This window comes from Protopterus annectens, chromosome 16.part0 (assembly GCF_019279795.1).
Source record: "Protopterus annectens isolate FY-2018-M chromosome 16.part0, PAN1.0, whole genome shotgun sequence".
NCBI classification, from domain to species: Eukaryota; Metazoa; Chordata; order Ceratodontiformes; family Protopteridae; genus Protopterus; species Protopterus annectens.
Window position 1 is genome coordinate 149,445,103 of NC_056750.1, and position 19,742 is coordinate 149,464,844.

The following is a 19,742-nucleotide window of genomic DNA, read 5'->3' on the forward strand; positions in this document are numbered from 1 at the left end:
TAGTGTGATATAGACTTCAGTTATGGTTTCTATACACACACATGCCGGTTGTGGATGTTTTATGTGTGTCTCACTGCCTATGTAGGGATCAATGCATTTTAGGCTACTCACTCGCAGTACATTTGAAATGCCCTACTTTAGTAATCCTGCTGATGTCATTCATTGTGAAATAGACCTTTGGGAAAGGAGTACTCCAGTAATACCCATGGTGCATACTATAACTGTGTAGTGTAATAAACTAGTTAGACAGGGGTTCTACTTCCACACATGACAGGTGCATGTGTGTGTTTATAATTTGTATCCTGTGTAGAGGTGGTTGTGAGTGTGTGGCCACTGTGGAGCAGTGGAGCAGATTTTGCATATTTCTTATATGGTGGCCCTATGATATATCACAATGTCAACTATACTGGGATAACAGATGTAAAATAGCTGAGGGGCTGGGGTGCAAAGCCATACCTGTGTGACATCAAGGCCAGACAATCACAGTTAGCAACCCCAGTATTACCCAGAGCACACTCTCAACCCATGTCTCATACACACACATGCCTAGGCAACAGCCAATATGTGGGTAGTACACTGCATATTAGCCACCAATAGTAACTATGGAGTGATAGCAGTGGGCTACAGAGGGCATGCCACCCTGCCCATCTGTCCAATATGTACGTACATTCAGACAGTGCACATCCCCAATGGACACCTGCACCACCTGTGGTGCCTTCACATGTGACTCACAACGGACATACCATGCCTGACAACATGCCCTGTATGGACAGATGCCACTGACACCAAGGAATGCTGTTAGTGTGCTATCAATGTAGGTGCAGGGTAAACCTGCTCCCCATTACCAGCACCTGCCACAGGTGGGCAAGACTGGCACATCTGATGACAATCTGTGTTCTCAACATGGGCCAGACTCCCCAGGTACAGTTCCACATGTCACTGTACATGCATATGGGAGGTATGCACATCCTAGACACCATACATGTCATGGAGTAAGGAAAACATACATGGCAGGGGATGCACTGCATTGGCCACACAAAATAGCTACCCAAGTGACTGGATGGGGGATACAATACCCACCTGTGTGGGCAAACGCATAAACAACAGTCCTGAGCCACAATGCAGACCATTGTCATGTGGCCTGATGCCAAGGTATACCCATCGCCTACCCTTGTATAGCCTGCTGGCACAGTTGACCACCACACACCAGTGCAGACATGCACCCATGCATGTCAGTACTGGTACCCAGTGCGTTCATGTGTGTGTGTTGTATGGTGTGTATGTCCACATCCACACTCAATACAACTCCCCCTGGACATACTGAAGCATGCTGTCTGATGTCTGACACCTCCTCATAATCTTTGCCCATACAACCTCTGTATGACCCATGTGGTGCATGTGATACATGCACATTGATGTGTTGTGGCAATCCCACTAGTGATGAGTTGTACACCTGGCCCTGCCAACTATGTCAATGTGTGTGCATCCCGTATATCTACCATATCCCTGTTGCAGATGTCACTCACCATCACATATATGTTCTGAACTGTGATAGTACTACATAGTTGTCAGGGGTTTGATACCCTGTGCTTGTAGGTGTGTGACACAAACATGCTTCAGTTTTACTCTCCCACCCCTCCCTGACATATATTTGCCTCTATCTGCCTCACCCACTCCCTCTCTGGTGGATGTGGAGACCCACACCTGCATTGCTTAGGCAGCAGCATGTGTATTTTAATTGATGCTCATGATCAGCTGATGGCCTCTGCATAAATTGCAGCCCTCCCCTAGCTGATTGCATGTGGAACAGCTGTGGTAACATTCCCATAGCCAATTGCATGGAAACACACTCCAATATCTAGAAACATCATGGTGGGGTTGGCTCTTTTCATTCACTGTGAGCAGGAACTAGATCTGTTGTTTGGCAAACAGCATCTCAGATGGATTGGGGATTTACCTCTAACAACATACACTGTGGAAAGAGGGCAACAGAGAGGAGGGGGATGTGCCTGACCTGACTACAGACTAAGTGCTGCTATACTGCATTTGGAGTAATGTTGGTTTAACAGTGTTTGTTTGGATATGGCTGTCGTACACGTCGCAATACCTGCCATATCAGTTCCATGTATATGAGGAATCCCCATCTGCAGGGTCATCTACAGACTGGGCAGTGTTGTGCCTTTGATTTCATGTGTTAGCCATGGAGCATATATCTGTGGAATGCAGACGGTAGTGTGAGGGCTGCAGTCTGTAGACGGTGAAGGCCGTGACAGTTACTGTATTCACATCCCTCATAGGACATATGTTGCAACAAACCCCATTACAATGGTAAATGTATGAGGTTATCACAGCAACATGTCTACATTGGCCCTGTGTATGTGCTGTCAGCCACTCCTCTGTCAGCCTTTGTACATATGTTGTGCATGAAGTGGTGCATATGTGCTGTACACCATAAATATTGTCATCACATCTGATAACAAGCCAGTGATATATCTGATTGCTACACGTTATGTACAGTAGGGATTATATTTCATGACATAACCTGGACATTCTGTGGATATTTGTACAGTACTGAGGTCTGTGTAGTGATGGTGAATGTCAGCAGTGTGCGTATTGTTAATATGTACTTTAGCCTGTGTACAGACAGTAGTAGATGTCATTGTTCTAGTTCCCCTACTATCTGATATTACCTGCTGCCCCTCTGTATGGTACCATTTTGGTGTACATGTTTGTAGGGCCATACACACACATGTCCCATACCACAGACAGCCATCAGACCAAACTGTTTAGTAGCCCAGTATATGTAGGGTCATTCTGTGAGTGGCACATACGAGGATGGTGTAGAACAGATAGTCCATATACTGTAATATTATGCTAGCTTACAATATGTGGCTGTGGCTGTGCTCACATTGGTTGTGGTTATGCACTTTCACACAGGTGTATCTTACCCTGTGCTGTGACATGCCTGTTGAGCCTGCTATATATATGCAGATACATGTGCATTTCCCCACAGGATATGTAGGCCAGTTTTGAGCCAGTCTGCTTGTAGCCAGCACAGTGCATTACTACATGCCTAGCAGCTTAGTGTACTTACCCAGTGAGATGTCATATGCAGATACTTGCCAGATATAATGCTGCCAGGCCTCCCTTAACAGTCATGTATGTCAGACAGAGCAGTGGGATGCTGTACATATGTATGTCAATATTTAGTGGGTAATATAAGTCCATGGCACCCCTGTACCAGCAGTCATTCTGTGTCAGTCCAGACAGGAGTGTGTGAATGCAAAACCTATGGTGGCAAATGTATACCAGTCATTATGTGTTATACCCATCTACATGGCTGTCTACATCCATACTGTCAGGCCTGGTACACATGTTGTGCACTAAGGGATTATGTATATACCTCTGGACTGTACAGGGTGTGTCTAAAGTTCCACATATATTGATGAATATCTCTGCTGCACTCAACAGGAGCATTACATGCTAGCAGCGGTACTTTACAATGATTTCCTTAGGATGTCTGTCAGTAGCCAATGGAACACATATTATAAGCAGATGTGACCTTCCACACACACCATGTCTGTGAAGACAATCCCAATGACAGTAGCAATAGTCTACTAATATACCTGCTATACATACCTGACATACCCTGCACTTTGACTTTGGGACTGTAGGGGCTTGGGTAGGGCTGCACTCCCTGTCTAGGACATATGGTGGAAATATATGTACATATACTTATCCAGATAACCATATATATATATATATATATATATATATATATATATATATATATATATATATATATATATATGATTACACATGTGTACTACTTCCAGTTACCACTGTCATGGCAACCACCTACTATAAATCCCTACAGCATGTGGATGTGGTCACTTTACATTTTCTGTGTGATGGACATCCTTCCTATGGGTGGGCATCAGTGTTACAGACAGCAGGTAGCATGCCTCTTACAGGAGAACCTGCACACTCAGGGTGGCCACATATTTTAGGAGGATCAGGAACTACAGACAGACTGTGAGTAGAGTTGTGTTATGCTTTGTATAGTACTGGTGTTACAGGATGTCTGTGTGTGTGTGTGTGTGTGTGTGTGTGTGTGTGTGTGTGTGTGTGTGTATGTGTACTTGCTAGTTTACCTTGGAATGCAGTCTGTCTGCATAGCTCACTACTGTGGGCCTATCCTCTTGCTGGACAGAGGTATGCCTATCATGTATTGTCCGTCCACCACACAGTTCCTGTGGCAGATATTACACTAGCAATGTGTGTGTTGAGTGCTATCAGTACATGGCTACACCCATTTCTGTTTCTAACCTCAATTCTCTGACTAAGGGTATGTTGCAGACTATCCTGTAACACCAGCCACTTGCTTATTGCATGGCAACAGTGTTCCACATATGTGACTGTGTTCCAGCCTCTGTCCTCCATCTACATACCAACTTCACACATAAGTCATGCTGTTGGGGGTTGTTCTGTAGTGGGCTGTGAGTATATCACACTGCCATTGCTTCCATCAGTCCACTGCTGTTGTATCCCCCATACATACAGTGGGGCAGGGGCCATAAATGTGTGGGCATCACCTACACAATACATGTGTGCCCTTATCAACTACAGAGGCCAGTGTCTGTAACAGTGGTATATGGCCCTGAATTATTGAGTCTAGGTGGAGAGCACCATAAATGACCATAAATGACCTAGGCTGTTACAAAATGTGGGGGTATCAGGGGTAAGCTCCCGCAAGGTATCTGGATGTACAGTACCATATACGTCACCTATATTTACATTACTTACCATTAGACGGTAGCAGCGCTTGTTTTTACAATATGAATTGGGGTACTGCAAGCCTACTGCCTCCTGCCATACAGACTGTTCTGTTTGTCGGTGTGCTCATGATGGTGTCAGTTATGCCTTGCTATGCAACAGTGACAACCCATTTGATCACATAACGTCTTTACCACCAACTGAGTTTGTACAGAGTGCAGATAGAGGCTGATGAACTACACACCTGCAGTACATACTGTTGATTGTTTGGTATCCTGTGGCCCAATCTGTGTTCACTATTGTACAATTTGAAGGATTTGGCCTGTACAACATCAGTTGTGAACATTTTCAGACTACTGTATTAGTGTAACTGTTTCACAGTTGCAGTACTCTGTTTATATGGTTGTCAGTGTCTGAACAGCTATAAGATATGGCATATTGAACTCTAATAGTACACAATTAAAGGTTTCCCATTTCTGCAAACCTGTGTGTGGTGTCTTTCCTATGACCTCTCTATGGGCATATGTTGCAGACAATGATTGACATTTGTTTGGGTGGCCCATACAGTGTCCAGTTGTTCAGGTGTTTTTTATTTTTCCAAAATCTCTTTATTTCAGTTGTCTATTTTTCTAAATAATAACAACAATGCAATAACTCAAAAACGCAAATAAACAATACAAATACATATCTAAAGAAAAGAGACAACAATCTCGTTCTGAGAAAATTATACACACACACACACACACACACACACACACACACACATATATATATATATATATATATATATATATATATATATATATATATATATATATATATATATATATATATATAAAATATATACACTAGAAGTCACTATATCGTCAAGTAGAGTATGAGAATTCTTATGTTCATTTTGTCTCATAAGGGATAGTGGAATGGGGATAGTCTATATAGAAAGTAAAGATAGAAATTCAACCATTTATTGTATGGTTAGCAAAAATATCTAGATACACATATACTAAGAGAAGGGGGAAGATGCAAGAAAACTAGTTATACAACATTTCATTTCTTATTAAAAGGTTAGCTTTCCATGTCAATTCGTGGGCAAATTTTATTTGTCAAGAATTATATCTAGTAAGTACCCCCAATATTTTTGGTAATAGCATTTGTTTTTTGTTTTTGAATAAACTAATTTGTGAGATGAGATATATTTGATAGCAAGATTGCTAAAATTGTCCCATGTAATTGGTGACATGAACTTCCACTTCTTTGTAATAAAGAATTTAATAAGGGCACACATTGTAATAAAGACATGTTTTAATATTTTTGGAAGTTGATTGATGTTAATGTGCAATATAGCTGTCTCTCATATAAGGGTTGATTTTTCATATCCCATCTTCTCTAATCTTACTCTCAAGGAACACCATAAGTTGTATATCTTAGTACAGTTCCACATGACATGCAAAATATCAGCTGTTTGATCCGGACAATGGGGACATATAGACAAAAAGTTAGGATTGAATTTATTTAATTTAGATAAGGTATAATATATATTGTTATTTACCATAATTTGTGTATATAACAGCTTCTTGAAATGAATGAATTTGATTGTATTTTCAATGGCTAGTTTCTTATTTTCTTCAGTCAGTGATAGATTTTTCGTTTGCCAATAGTTTGAAAATAATAAAGAATTCTGATGTTTTGCGCTCATTACAATTTTATAAGTCCTAGAAATTGTTTTCCCTTTAATCGCAATATTTTCAAGTATTAATTTAACTAAATTTATGTTCTGTAAGTCAGTATGTATTTGTGAGAATTTAGCATTTATAAGATGGTGAAGTTGGTTAAGGATAATACTATATTTCTTAGGAAGTTTGAGATCAAGTCTCATTTGCCTCATGTTACATTCTTTCTATTGGTATATATCCCATATTGTGTCGTCTTTTATCAAAGGGTAGTTTGTTAGATTTACGGGTGTATTATTTATTAGTATATTAGGATTTAGGTGTAATGGTTGTATAAGGGCAAAAGTGTCAGCTAATTGCAATGATTTAAATAGTTTCTGTGTTGTAAGAATCATGTTTTTAATTAGTGGGTATAGATTCTTCGTGTATATGCTAGTCTGGTTTAACTTCAAGAATGGTAGGGATTTGATATTATAGCCATGGGATTTTAACTGTTCATACCAGATTTTGGTCCACTGGGGTGACCTAGTATTTATATATGAGTCATAGCTTATTATTTGTATTAGTCTGTAGACAGTAATTATACTATAGCAAAGCTTAAAATCAGGCAACCCCAATCCCCCCCTTATGTTTGGCGAGTACAAGTTTTCCATATTTAATTTTGGTAGATTTGGGATACCATAAGAATCTTGATATAGCTTTTTCCATGGCAAGGAAGAAGTTTTGGGGAATGTTTGAAAAAGTAGCATTTAAATGAAAGAGTATTCTTGGTAGAAAATTCATCTTGACAACACTAGCTTTTGACAGTAGAGACATATTGATGTTCTTCCATCTATCAATATCGTTTTGAATACTAGTCCATGTACTTAGTAGGTTATTGTTTATAATATCTTTGAAGTCCAAAGTAAATAGTATTCCTAGATATTTTATCTGATACTTTATTTTGATCTCACTCATGAGACAGTACAATTCTTTATGACCTATAGCACTGAGGGGAAATATGTGTGACTTGTTTAAATTTAAGTTATAGTTTGAAACTAGCGAGAACTCTTCAATAGCTTTAAGTATTTTTGGGAGGTCAGTAGTGGGGAGTTGGAAGTATATATTTAAGTAATTGGCAAAGGCCGAGTATATAAGATTTGTACTGTGGATTCTGCGAATATGATGAAAGGTTTTTTGTGAAATAAACAGAAGGAGGGGTTCTAGATAAAGATTAAATAGGTATGGCAAAAGAGGACATCCTTGCCTTGTACCATTGGATAAGAGTATAGGGTTAGTTATACGTTTGTTTACCTGTACAGTGGTAGAAGCTTTCTGATACAGAACCTGGATCATTTTAATGAATTTTTGAGGAAACCATATAAAGGCAGTATATTAAAGAGAAAGTGTAAGTTTACTCTATCAAAGGCTTTGGTTGCATCTACTGTAGGGGCATATCTGGGGCATTTATCACTATTAAGTAGTCTTACAATGGTATCTAAGAGGAGGGTGTTGTCACTTGTTTGTCTGTCATAAAGCCCATTTGTTGTTGGGAAATAATAGAGGGAAGTATATTCTTAAGTCTATTTGCTATAACATGGGCTAATATCTTAAGATCAGTGTTTATGAGGGCTATTGGTCTATAATTTGCTGGATCTGTTGGGTCAGAATGCAGTTTAGGAATCAACACAGTCTTGAAGTTATTTAAGTATTTGTCTGTTATACCATATTTTATTATATAGTTTATAACTTTTAATAAAACTTTGGAGATAGGTTCCATGAATAGCTTATAAAAATCAGATGTGTATCCATCAGGCCCAGGAGATTTACTTAGTTTTAGTTTGTTTATTGCAGCTTTTATCTCTCTTAATTGTAACAGTGATTTTAAGAGTTTCCTTTAATCTTCTGTAATTTGTGGAAAGTGTATATTATGTATAAAATCCTCAAATCTGTCTGCAGATGGTGATAAGGGTATATTGTAGAATTTCTTATAAATATCTTCAAAAGCGCCCACTATATCTTGGTCTTTATATTTCACCTGTCCTTCATATTTTATTTCTTTGATCCTAGGGGGTTCACTTTTTATGTTAATTAGTGTAGCTAGGAATGTTGATGGTGTTTGAGCCCATTCTGAGTATTGATATATTGACCTTAATTCTAAGAAGCAGATATTTTCTAAATAGTGTTTTTGTAATTATTTTTTCCTCAAGTTCTTTAGAATATTTTTCTTGAAGTTCTAATTCAGCAGTGTTTATTGGGTACTCAAGTTCATTCTTAAAATTGTTATATATTTTTTGAGCCATGCAGATTTTTGAATAATAATGCCCCTGATGATCGCCTTGGTAGCAGCCCATTGTATGTCATATGGAATTTGAGTGGATATAAAATCATTTTGGAGTTGGGCTAGGACATTCTGAATTTCTTGCGTTGTTTCTTGGTTTTGTATAATTTTAGGATTTAACGTCCAGGTTTTGATATAGGAAATATTTTGTTTATGGTCTTGAAAGTTTATTAAAAGTCTAATTTTGGAATGATCTGAAAGAGTTCTAAGTGATACAGCATAATTTAATTTGTTAGAAAGGAAAGCAAGGGGAATTAGAAAAGCATCTATCCTGGACCAAGTTTTATGAGTGGCTGAAAAGAAAGTGAATCTTGATATTGTTTTATCATATTGAAATTTAACATAAGGGTCATCTAGTTCAAATGTATTTTGTAATTCTTCAAGTGCTGTAGTGGTAGAGTGTGACTGTCTGTTTTTATTATGCAATCTATCCTTATCTAGATTTAGTAAAGCATTCCAGTCCCCACCTACAATAAACAGATGATTTGGGTATTTGGCTAATATGTTAAAGATTTCATAAATGAAGAGCTGTTGATTTGAGCAGGGGCTATATATATTAAGAAAGAGTAATGGTTTGTTCAAAGTATGATATGCAGTAGTAAATAATACCCATCTTCCCTTTGAGTCAGCTTCATAGGAAGTAATCTCTCCTTGGAAGGATTTATTTACTATAATGGCTACTCCCCATGGACAAAGAACTATAATTTGCAGCAACTATTGTTTTAACCCATTTTCTTTTCCTTTCCCTTACCCAAAGTTGGTCATCTAAGTGAGTTTCTTGCAAGAAAGTTATATCAGCCTTAGTTTGGTATGTGAGGTGCATGATTAAATTTATTTTCTTTTTATCTACCATCCCTTTAACATTCCAAGAGTCTATAGTTATTATTTTTTATTAATATTGTTGAAGTTTCTCATTAGTTGATACTCAAAAATAGTTATAAACTTTGTCTGTTAGTGTATTTATCTTAAGAATAAATGTTGTGACTTCTATACTCCTAAACTCTAAATAGGTGCCTAACCACCCATCCCCCTGTATTAGTGCATGTGCATGAGTTAAGAAACTAAAAGAAACTATTATTTTTAGAAACAAGGAGTAAATATTTATCAGAGGGATGTCAATAATATCCATACTGTTCCAAATGCGAGCAGTTATCAGCTAACAGACTGTGCCCATCCTGCTCCTTTTGTTATTTATGTACTGCATATTCATTTTCAGACTTCTTAAAATAGTATGTTAATTGTATCCTTAGATATTATATATAGAGAAAGAGAAAAGTAGCTTTTATAAAAAGTTTTGTAGTAACAGCAACATATTATAATTCTTAACATTTCAAGAGTTATTAAAGAGTTTACAAAATAATATTTTCAAAAAACAAGTACAATATATGAACATTTAAAAAAGGCAGCACTTTAAAATTCAACAACATTTGCATTATTCTTGCTAACAGCAACTAACTGTGGTTCTTTAAAATGTATTGGAAACTCCGTTTAACACTGCATGCACAAGCCATACAAGCAGATCATTGTGAACTCATATATTATTAATTAACCAGTGCCATCTACTGGACAAACAGGGGGGAAAAAAGAGAAAAATGTTTTTGTACCTTGCTCATATACACATTTAAAAGTAACTCAATGGTTATGCCAGTAGAATAATGATTATACATTTTAAACATTTAAAGAAGGCAGCACTTTAAAATTCAACATTTGCCTTACTCTTGCTTACAGCAACTAACTGTGGTTCTTTAAAATGTATTGAAAACTTCATTTAACCCTGCAATGGCAAAAGCCATATAAGCACATCCTTGTGAACTCATATATTAATAATTAACCAGTGCCATCTACTGAACAAACAGAGAGAAAAAAAGAGAAATGTTTTTGTACCTTACTCATAAACAAATTTAAAAGTAACTCAATGGTTATGCCAGATGAATAATGATTATACATTTTAAACATTTAAAGAAGGCAGCACTTCAAACTTCAACAACATTTGCATTATTTTTTACTAACAACAACTAACTGTGGTTCTTTAAAATGTATTGGAAACTTCATTTAACACTGCACTGGCAAAAGCCATACCCGCACATCATTGTGAACTCATATTAATAATTAACCAGTGCCATCTACTGAACAAAGAGAGAGAAAAAAAAGAGAAATGTTTTTGTACCTTGCTCATAGACACATTTAAAAGTAACTCAATGGTTATGCCAGAAGAATAATGATTATACATTTTAAATGAAACTACTAATGTCTAGTATTTACACTATTTAAACTATTATATCAAAGGTTATATCCCATTTTTTAAATGTAGTTTAACACTCCTTTTTTTATAAGCTATAAATGCACTTTAAAGTCATTTCTCTATGCAGTCAGTGTTAGGTAGCTTTCCAGCCTTTAAATCTAGAAGGCAGTTATTACAAAACAGTACCTTAAGTATTACAGTGTAGCACAAACCTTTTCTTTACAGGCAGGTAAGCAGAGGTATTTAGAACACATCCCACATCCTTTTGCTTGAAGTTTGCCATAAGAGTGATATATTCTTCTGTCCTGTAGTTCTTTAGAGCTGTAGCACTTGTTTAGCCTTCCAAATGTTTTTGGATCAAAATATATGAAAAGAGTTGTCTCAGGCAGGATTTACTTTGAAGAGATGCAGAAAGGTGGATTTTGCCTGGTCAGGTGATTCCAGGGATATTTTTTCTTCTTTGTAATAAAATGTTAAAGTTGCAGGATATTTCATTTGGAAACTAATCTTATTTTCAATGAGGTAAGTGCAGTATTTACTGAGTTTCTGTGAATTTTGTTTAATTTCTAAGGGAAGATCTTGAGTAATCATAATTTTATGTGCTCTCCATGTAACATTCTTTTTAACTTTATAAGCTGACAGTATCTGTTGAACATGTGCTGAATTAAGCAATCTGATGTAGATTTGTCTTGGAAGATCACTTGTTTGTTTATGCTTTATAGCTCTGTGGGTTCTTTCAATCACTATCTCATCCAGGAGATCTTTATTAGTCAGAAGAGAGCTTAGTATTTCTTTTATTATTGGAATAAGTTGTGGATTATCAAAGCTCTCTGGAATACCTCTTATGATAAAATTATTTCTCCGGCTTCCAGCTTCCAAGTCTAACATTTTTTGCTGTAATTCTTTAATTATGGTGTCATTGGTTTGTGCTTTTTGTTGCAGTTCATTTATTTTTAGCTCATTGTCCATAACTTTAGCTTCATTTTGTTCTAGCCTAAGCACAATTTGGTCCAGAGTAGAGCCAAATGTAGTTAGCTTATGAGAGAAACCCTGCACTTCTGTTAGTAAAGGTTGTAAAGCAGTTTTCAGATCCCCAGTGTTAAAGGTTGTTCCTGTTTTAATCTTTGACACATTTTACCAGCTTCTTATTGTTGCTTGTTAATTTTTTGCCTTTTAGCAGTGGTTTCTTTCTCAGGAGTAGTAATTGCAGACAGTTTGTTTTTTGTGATTACAGTTTCCATCCGATCTGGCTGATTCTCCATTAATCTAGTATAGTTAGATTCCTAGTAGTAGTGCAAAATTTTAAATGAGTCTTGTTATGAAAATTGTTTTTCTTCTTACTTTTCTCTTATTAGGCCTGTTGGTCTTGAAGAATCCACACCATGCGGTTCAGGGCTCTGTTTCCAGCAAGTAATTATTTTTGCTTCAGAATGAGAGAATTTTTGAAAAATAAAGATGAAACAAGTAAGTACTCATATTTCTGGTTTAATCCATTGATGTTTGATATAGTTTTCCCAAGCAATGCGCTGGTTTGAAGTCAGATTATAGTATAAGAATGCAGGAGCTGCACTGTCCACTATTTTGGAATCCAGTTGTTCAGGTGTTAACTGTAGGCATAGTGGCTGTTCCATATTGTGTGCACCTTCTACATATGTATCTTACTGTACATATATCTGCGCATGTATGTGTAGTCACATGTATGTATATATATATATTCAAATGTCTTATATGGTGCCTCTAGTATATATCACAATATCCACTGTGCAGGGATAACAGATGTGATATCATTACATAGTCAGGGGTTCCATACCCTGGACTGGTAGGTGTGTGACACATATATGCTAATGTTTTACTCTCCCAACCCACCCTGACTTATCTTTGCCTCGGTCTGCCTCTCTCACTCCCTCTCTGGTGGATGTGGTGACTTACACCTGCTTTGCTTAGGCAGCAGCATGTGTATTGTCAGTGATGCTCATGATCAGCTGATGGCCTCTGCACAAATTGCATCCCTCCTCTAACTGATTGCATGTGGAACAGCTGTGGTAACATTCCCATAGCCAATTGCATGGAAACACACTCCAATATCTAGGAACATCATGTTGGTGTTGGGCCTTTTCATTCACTGTGAGCATGAACTAGATCTGTTGTGTGGCAAACAGCATCACAGATGGATTAGGGACTTATCTCTGACAACATACACTGTGGAAACAGGCCAACTCACAGGATGGAGATGTGCCTGTCTTGACTACAGACTGTAAGTGCTGCTATACTGCAGTTGGGGTAATGTTGGTATAACAGGGTGTGTGTGGATATGGCTGTCCTACATGTTTTAATACTTGTCATGTCAGTACTATGTTTATGAGGAATTCCCATCTGCAGAGTCACCTGCAGACTGGGCAGTGTGTGGTGTCTTGTGTTCCTTGTGTTACCCACAAAGCACCTATCTCTCAACTGCAGAAGGTAGTGTGAGGATTGCAGTCAGTAGATGGTGACAGCCAGGATAGTTACTGACGTCATATCCCTCATCGGACATATGTTGCAACAAACCCTGTTACGACAGTAAATGTATGAGGTTATCACAGTGACATGTCAATATTGGCCTTGTATTTGTGCCTCCAGCCACAACTCTTTCAACCTTTGTACATATATCATGCAGTATTGGGTGCATATGTTCTGTACACCATATTCATTTACAGCATATCTAATAACAAGCCAGTGAGATATCAGACTGCTACACATGTCATGTGTAGTAGGGGTTATATTTGAGGACACAGCCTGAGCATTCTTTGGTTGTGTGTACACTACTGAGTTATGTGTAAGTCTGGTAATTGTCAATAGTGTGTGTTTAGTGAATATGCACATTGGCCTGTGTAGAGACTGTGGTAGATGTCATTGTTCTTGGTCCTGTTCTATCTGATGTTGCATGCTGCTCCACTGTATGTCACTCTATCAGCTTACATGTTTGTAGGGGCGAACACACACATGTCCCATACCACAGACAGGCATCAGACCACACTGTGTAGCAGCCCAGTATATGTAGGGTTTTTGTGTGAGTGGCTCATATGAGGATGGTGTAGATCAGATAGTCCATATACTGTAATAATGCGCTAGCTTACCATATGTGGCTGTGGCTATGTTCACATTGGTTGTGGTTATGCACTTTCATACAGGTGTCTGTTACTCTGTGATGTGACATGCCTGTAGAGCCTGCTATCTATGCAGGTACATGTGTATTCCCACATAGGAGATGTAGGCCTGTGTTGAGTCAATCTGCCTGTAGCCTGCACTGTGCTTTGTTACATGCCTAGCAGCTTACTGTACTTATCCAATGAGATGTCTTGTCCAGATACTTGCCAGATCTACTGCTTTTGGGCCACCATAACAGTCATGTATGTCAGACAAAGCAGTGGGATGCTGTTCAGATGTATGTCACTAACTAGTGGGTAGTATGTGGCCATGGCACCTCTGTACCAATGGTTATTATGTGTCAGGACAGACAGGGGTGTATGAATGCATAACCTATGGGGGCAAATGTCTACCAGTATTTACATGTTATACACATCTACATGGCTGTTAACATCCACATTGACAGGCCTGGTCCACATGCCTTGCATGAAGGGGTTCTGTGTATACCCCTGGACTGACCAGAGTGTGTCAGACTGTCCACATATATTGGCCATATCGCAGCTGTAGTCCACAGGGGTGTTACTGTACTAGCAGTGGTACTGTACTATGATGACCTTAGGATATCTGTCAGTAGCCAATGGTGCACATGTTAACAGCAGATGTGGCCTCCCACACACCACCATTTCTGTGAAGACAATCCCTATTACAGTAGCAATAGTCTACTAATATACCTGCAATACGTACATGACATCCCCTTGCACTGAGAGATTGGGACTATTGGGGCTGAGGTAGAGGTCCTCTCCATGTGCAGGACATATGATGAACATATATGTATATATAATTATACATATATCCATATAGATATATACACATATACATATCTTGCTTACTGTATGACAACAGTTTTGCACATATGTGCCTGTGTTCCAGCCTCTGTCCTCCACCTACATACCAGGCTTTACACATATGACATGCTGTCAGGGGTTGTTATATAGTGGGCTTTGTGTATGTCATGCTGTCATTCCTGCCATCACTCCACTGCTGTTGTGACCCCCACACATACTGGGGGGTTGGGGCCATATATGTGTGTGGGCTTCAACTACACAATACATGTGTGCCCTAATGCACTCCAGAGGGCAGTGTATGTAACAGTGGTATATGGCCCAGTATTAGTGAATGTAGGGGGGGGTGCACCATGACTAACCTAGGCTGTTGAAACATGTGTGCGTACCTGGGGTAAGCTGCCTTAAGGTATCTGGATGTACATTACCATACAATTCACCTTGGGTAAATGTAGGCCTACTACCTCCTGGCATACAGAATGTTCTGTTTGTCAGTGTGACTGTGATGGTGTCAGTCATGCCTTGTTATGTAACAGATACATCCCATTGTATCAGCTGGGATCCGTACCCCCTAAGGATTGTGTACAGAGTGTAGATAGAGGCTGCTGAACTATACATCTGCATTATGTACTGTTGATTGTCTGGTAGACTGTGGCCCAGTCTGTCATTACTATTGTACTACTTGAAGGCCTCGGCCTGGACAGCAACCTATGTCAATCTTTCCAGGCTACTGTCTTAGTATAACTGTTTCACAGTTGCATTACACTGTTCATATGGATATCAGTGTCTAAACAGCTATATGATATGGCATATACAACTGTCATAGTACACAAATAAAGCTTTCACATTCATTTATGCACACCTGTGTGTGGTGTTATACCCTTTGATATCTCTGTGGGTATATGCTGCAGGCTATGAATGTCATTCGTATGGCTGGCTTATACAGTCTCCAGTTGGTAAGGTGGTGACTGTAGGAATACTGGCTGCTCCATATTGTGTGCACATACTACATATGTATCTTACTGTACATATCTCTGTGTGTGTATGTGTAGTTACATATATATATATATATATATATATGCAGAAACACTTGGAGCTAAGAATATAATATCTGCTGGTATGCTGTTGTAGTCAAGGTGTTGGGGTGCTGTGTAACAAGCTATAGCACCAAATCACGTAATATTAAAATGTCTGTAACAGTTAATTCAGCACTAAATTTAGTACTGCGACTACAAAGAGCTCTTTCACTCACCAAACTGCTTCAGCGTAACCTCACCAGCTTCAGAAAACAAGCTGACGCCGTCCAAAGCAAAACAGTATCTGCGTTATATAACAACTCCCAAGCAAGTTGTGAACAAACAAAGATATATTGTTCAAATTGTAGTTCAGCCAAATACGCTCAAGAGACTCCTGAATAATCTGCAAATGTCCAGAGTTCCAAACATTAACTGAACACAACCGGTCCAATCTCGTGCTCAACAAAGGTATAACACACATCAAACAGTCGAAATAATAAAATATAACAATTTTATTTGTGAGCTTCAGAGCACTCCACCTGCTTCTTCAGACAAACAGATATAATTAGTTTAAAACAGTTTAAATATGTTAGGAATATTTAAAACAGACTTCCATCAATTCTAAACATGGTACTAATACATGTGACTTTCACTCAAGCTTGTCAGCAAACCTGCTATTTACATTTAAAGTGACAGCTTCAACACCAGTAGCTCACTTCAGGAGCATCACATGTAGAGTAATAAAGCATGAATATAATAATATATAAGTTGTATATACAAAGACATGTAGAATGTATAAACAGCTTAGCTGAATAAAGCGCATAGGACACTTCCATAAAAGAAGCGCAGCAAATATATAATAAATAAAAATAAAGTATATATGAAAGCAACGCTTCTAAGAAATCCCATAGATGTAACACTTAAAAACAAATAAATATAGCATGATATAAACAAAGCAAAGAGTGTTATAAATAATGTGGAAGATATTAAAAATGATGATAATAACACTAATAATATAAACGAAAAAATATAATGATAATAATGTTAATAATAATAATAAAAATAATAATAAACCTCTCATATAACTAACTGATATGAAAATGTGTCTCTAAAAGTTATGACCATACAACTAAATCCATCCAGAAATGTATGACTGCTAAATCTGCTTTATCATGTTAGTTATTTAGGACCAGTTATTTAGGACTGAATTTAGCAGTCATACATTTCTGGATGGATTTAGTTGTATGGTCATAACTTTTAGAGACACATTTTCATATCAGTTAGTTATATGAGAGGTTTATTATTATTTTTATTATTATTATTAACATTATTATCATCATTATATTTTTTCGTTTATATTATTAGTGTTATTATCATCATTTTTAATATCTTCCACATTATTTATAACACTCTTTGCTTTGTTTATATCATGCTATTTATTTGTTTTTAAGTGTTACATCTATGGGATTTCTTAGAAGCGTTGCTTTCATATATACTTTATTTTTATTTATTATATATTTGCTGCTTTATGTTTATGGGAAGTGTCCTATGCATGCGCTTATTCAGCTAAGCTGTTTTTATACATTCTCTACATGTCTTTGTATATACAACTTATATATTATTATATTCATGCTTTATTACTCTAAGCATGTGATGCTCCTGAAGTGAGCTACTGGTGTTGAAGCTGTCACTTTAAATGTAAATAGCAGGTTTGCTGACAAGCTTGAGTGAAAGTCACATGTATTAGTACCATGTTTAGGATTGGATGGAAGTCTGTTTTAAAATATTCCTAACATATTTAAACTGTTTTAAACTAATTATATCTGTTTGTCTGAAGAAGCAGGTGGAGTGCTCAAAGCGCCACAAATAAAATTGTTATATTTTATTATTTCGCTACTGTTTGGATGTGTGTTATACCTTTGTTGAGCACAGGATTGGACAAGGGTTGTGTTTCAGTTAATGTTTGGAACTCTGGACATTTGCAGCGGATTATTTCCAGGAGTCTCTTGGAGCCGGTATTTGGCTGAACTACCACAATTTGAACAATATATCTTTGTTTGTTCGTCAACTTGCTTGGGGGAGTTGGTTATATAACGCAGATACTGTTTTGCTTTGGAACGTGTCAGCTTGTTTTCTGGAAGCTGGTGAGGTTACGCTGAAGCAGTTTGGTGAGTGAAAGAGCTCTTTGTAGTCGCAGTACTAAATTTAGTGCTGAATTAACTGTTACAGACATTTTAATATTACGGCTACGTATTTGGTGCTATAGCTTGGTTACACAGCACCCCAACACCCTCTTGACTTTTACAACAGCATACCAGCAGATATTATATTGTTTCTTAGCTCCAGGGTGTGTTTCTCTGCATATTTTTGGTCTACGTTAGGGTGGTTTATATAATATATATATATATATATATATATATATATATATATATATATATATATATATATATATATCTGTATCTGCATATATGTGTCTGTGTATATGTATCCTAGGGATGGCCATGTTGTGTCTGGTCCTAGTTAGGGGTTCTGCAAACCTTGGTAGAGTATTACAGGGGAGACGTGCTTGGCTGGGGGGGTATACCTATTCGTACCAGACGTATATTGTTTGGGGCCTCTCAACCCCATTAACGTTGCATGAGGACATATGTTTTTATTTCCCCATTGTTATCTACAGATGTATGCCCGTATATATCTATATATGCGTATATATATATATATATATATATATATATATATCTATATATATATATATATATATATATATATATATATATATATATATATTAACTGCCGTATATATTTAGACATGTAGATGTAGACATATATATCTAGAGATGTAGGCATTTGCATGTCTATATGTTTATATATACACATATATATATATATATATATATATATATATACATATATATATATATACATACACATATATATATATATATATACATATATACATATACATATATATATATATATATATATATATATACATATATCAATATGTTGTACCTGTTTAGACATTAATATATTTACTCACACACATACATCTACGTGTTGGAATACATTCTCTGTACTGTTGGTTGACTGGGCTGGATGATACGTTTGTGAAAACATCAGGGTTATGTATATCTGCCATGGTTCAATGGTAAATCACTTTGTGTATGATGTGCAGTGTCCTGGGTTCGACCCTTGCAGAGGCAGTTTATTTTGTTGCTGGCCAGACCATGGCCCGTTGGATACAGAGTGATTAAGGCACTTTAAAGCTGTTGTAAGCGGGTCTCCATGGGTTTGCGTGGAGCTAAGCAATGGTGACCTCTGGTTACAGTTTCCTACACTCAGTTAGCTTCTACTTTGCTTGATCTGTGTAGGCAATGCTTACCCACACACAAATGCAGTCAAACACACTTACTAGTGCTTTTTTATGCTTACTACTGCTTATTTGTGCTTAAACCTGCTTACTAGTTCCTTATTCATTATGACACTGACATTTCACGTGCATTTAATGCAGTACTTCTGTTCAAATATAAATGTTATTTAGTAGGTTATACAGCAAAACAATGTTGATATACAGATTTCCCATGGAAAATAGAATGTGCTGCAGTGAAACTCGAACAGAGAATGCTTGCTTATTAGGTGGATGCCCTGACCACTGCACTATTGCTGTTCTGCTTCATTTGTATATGTCTACCTTAATGTCATACCCATGCTCCCTTTCCCTGGCCATTGAGCTCCACGTACACAGCTTCC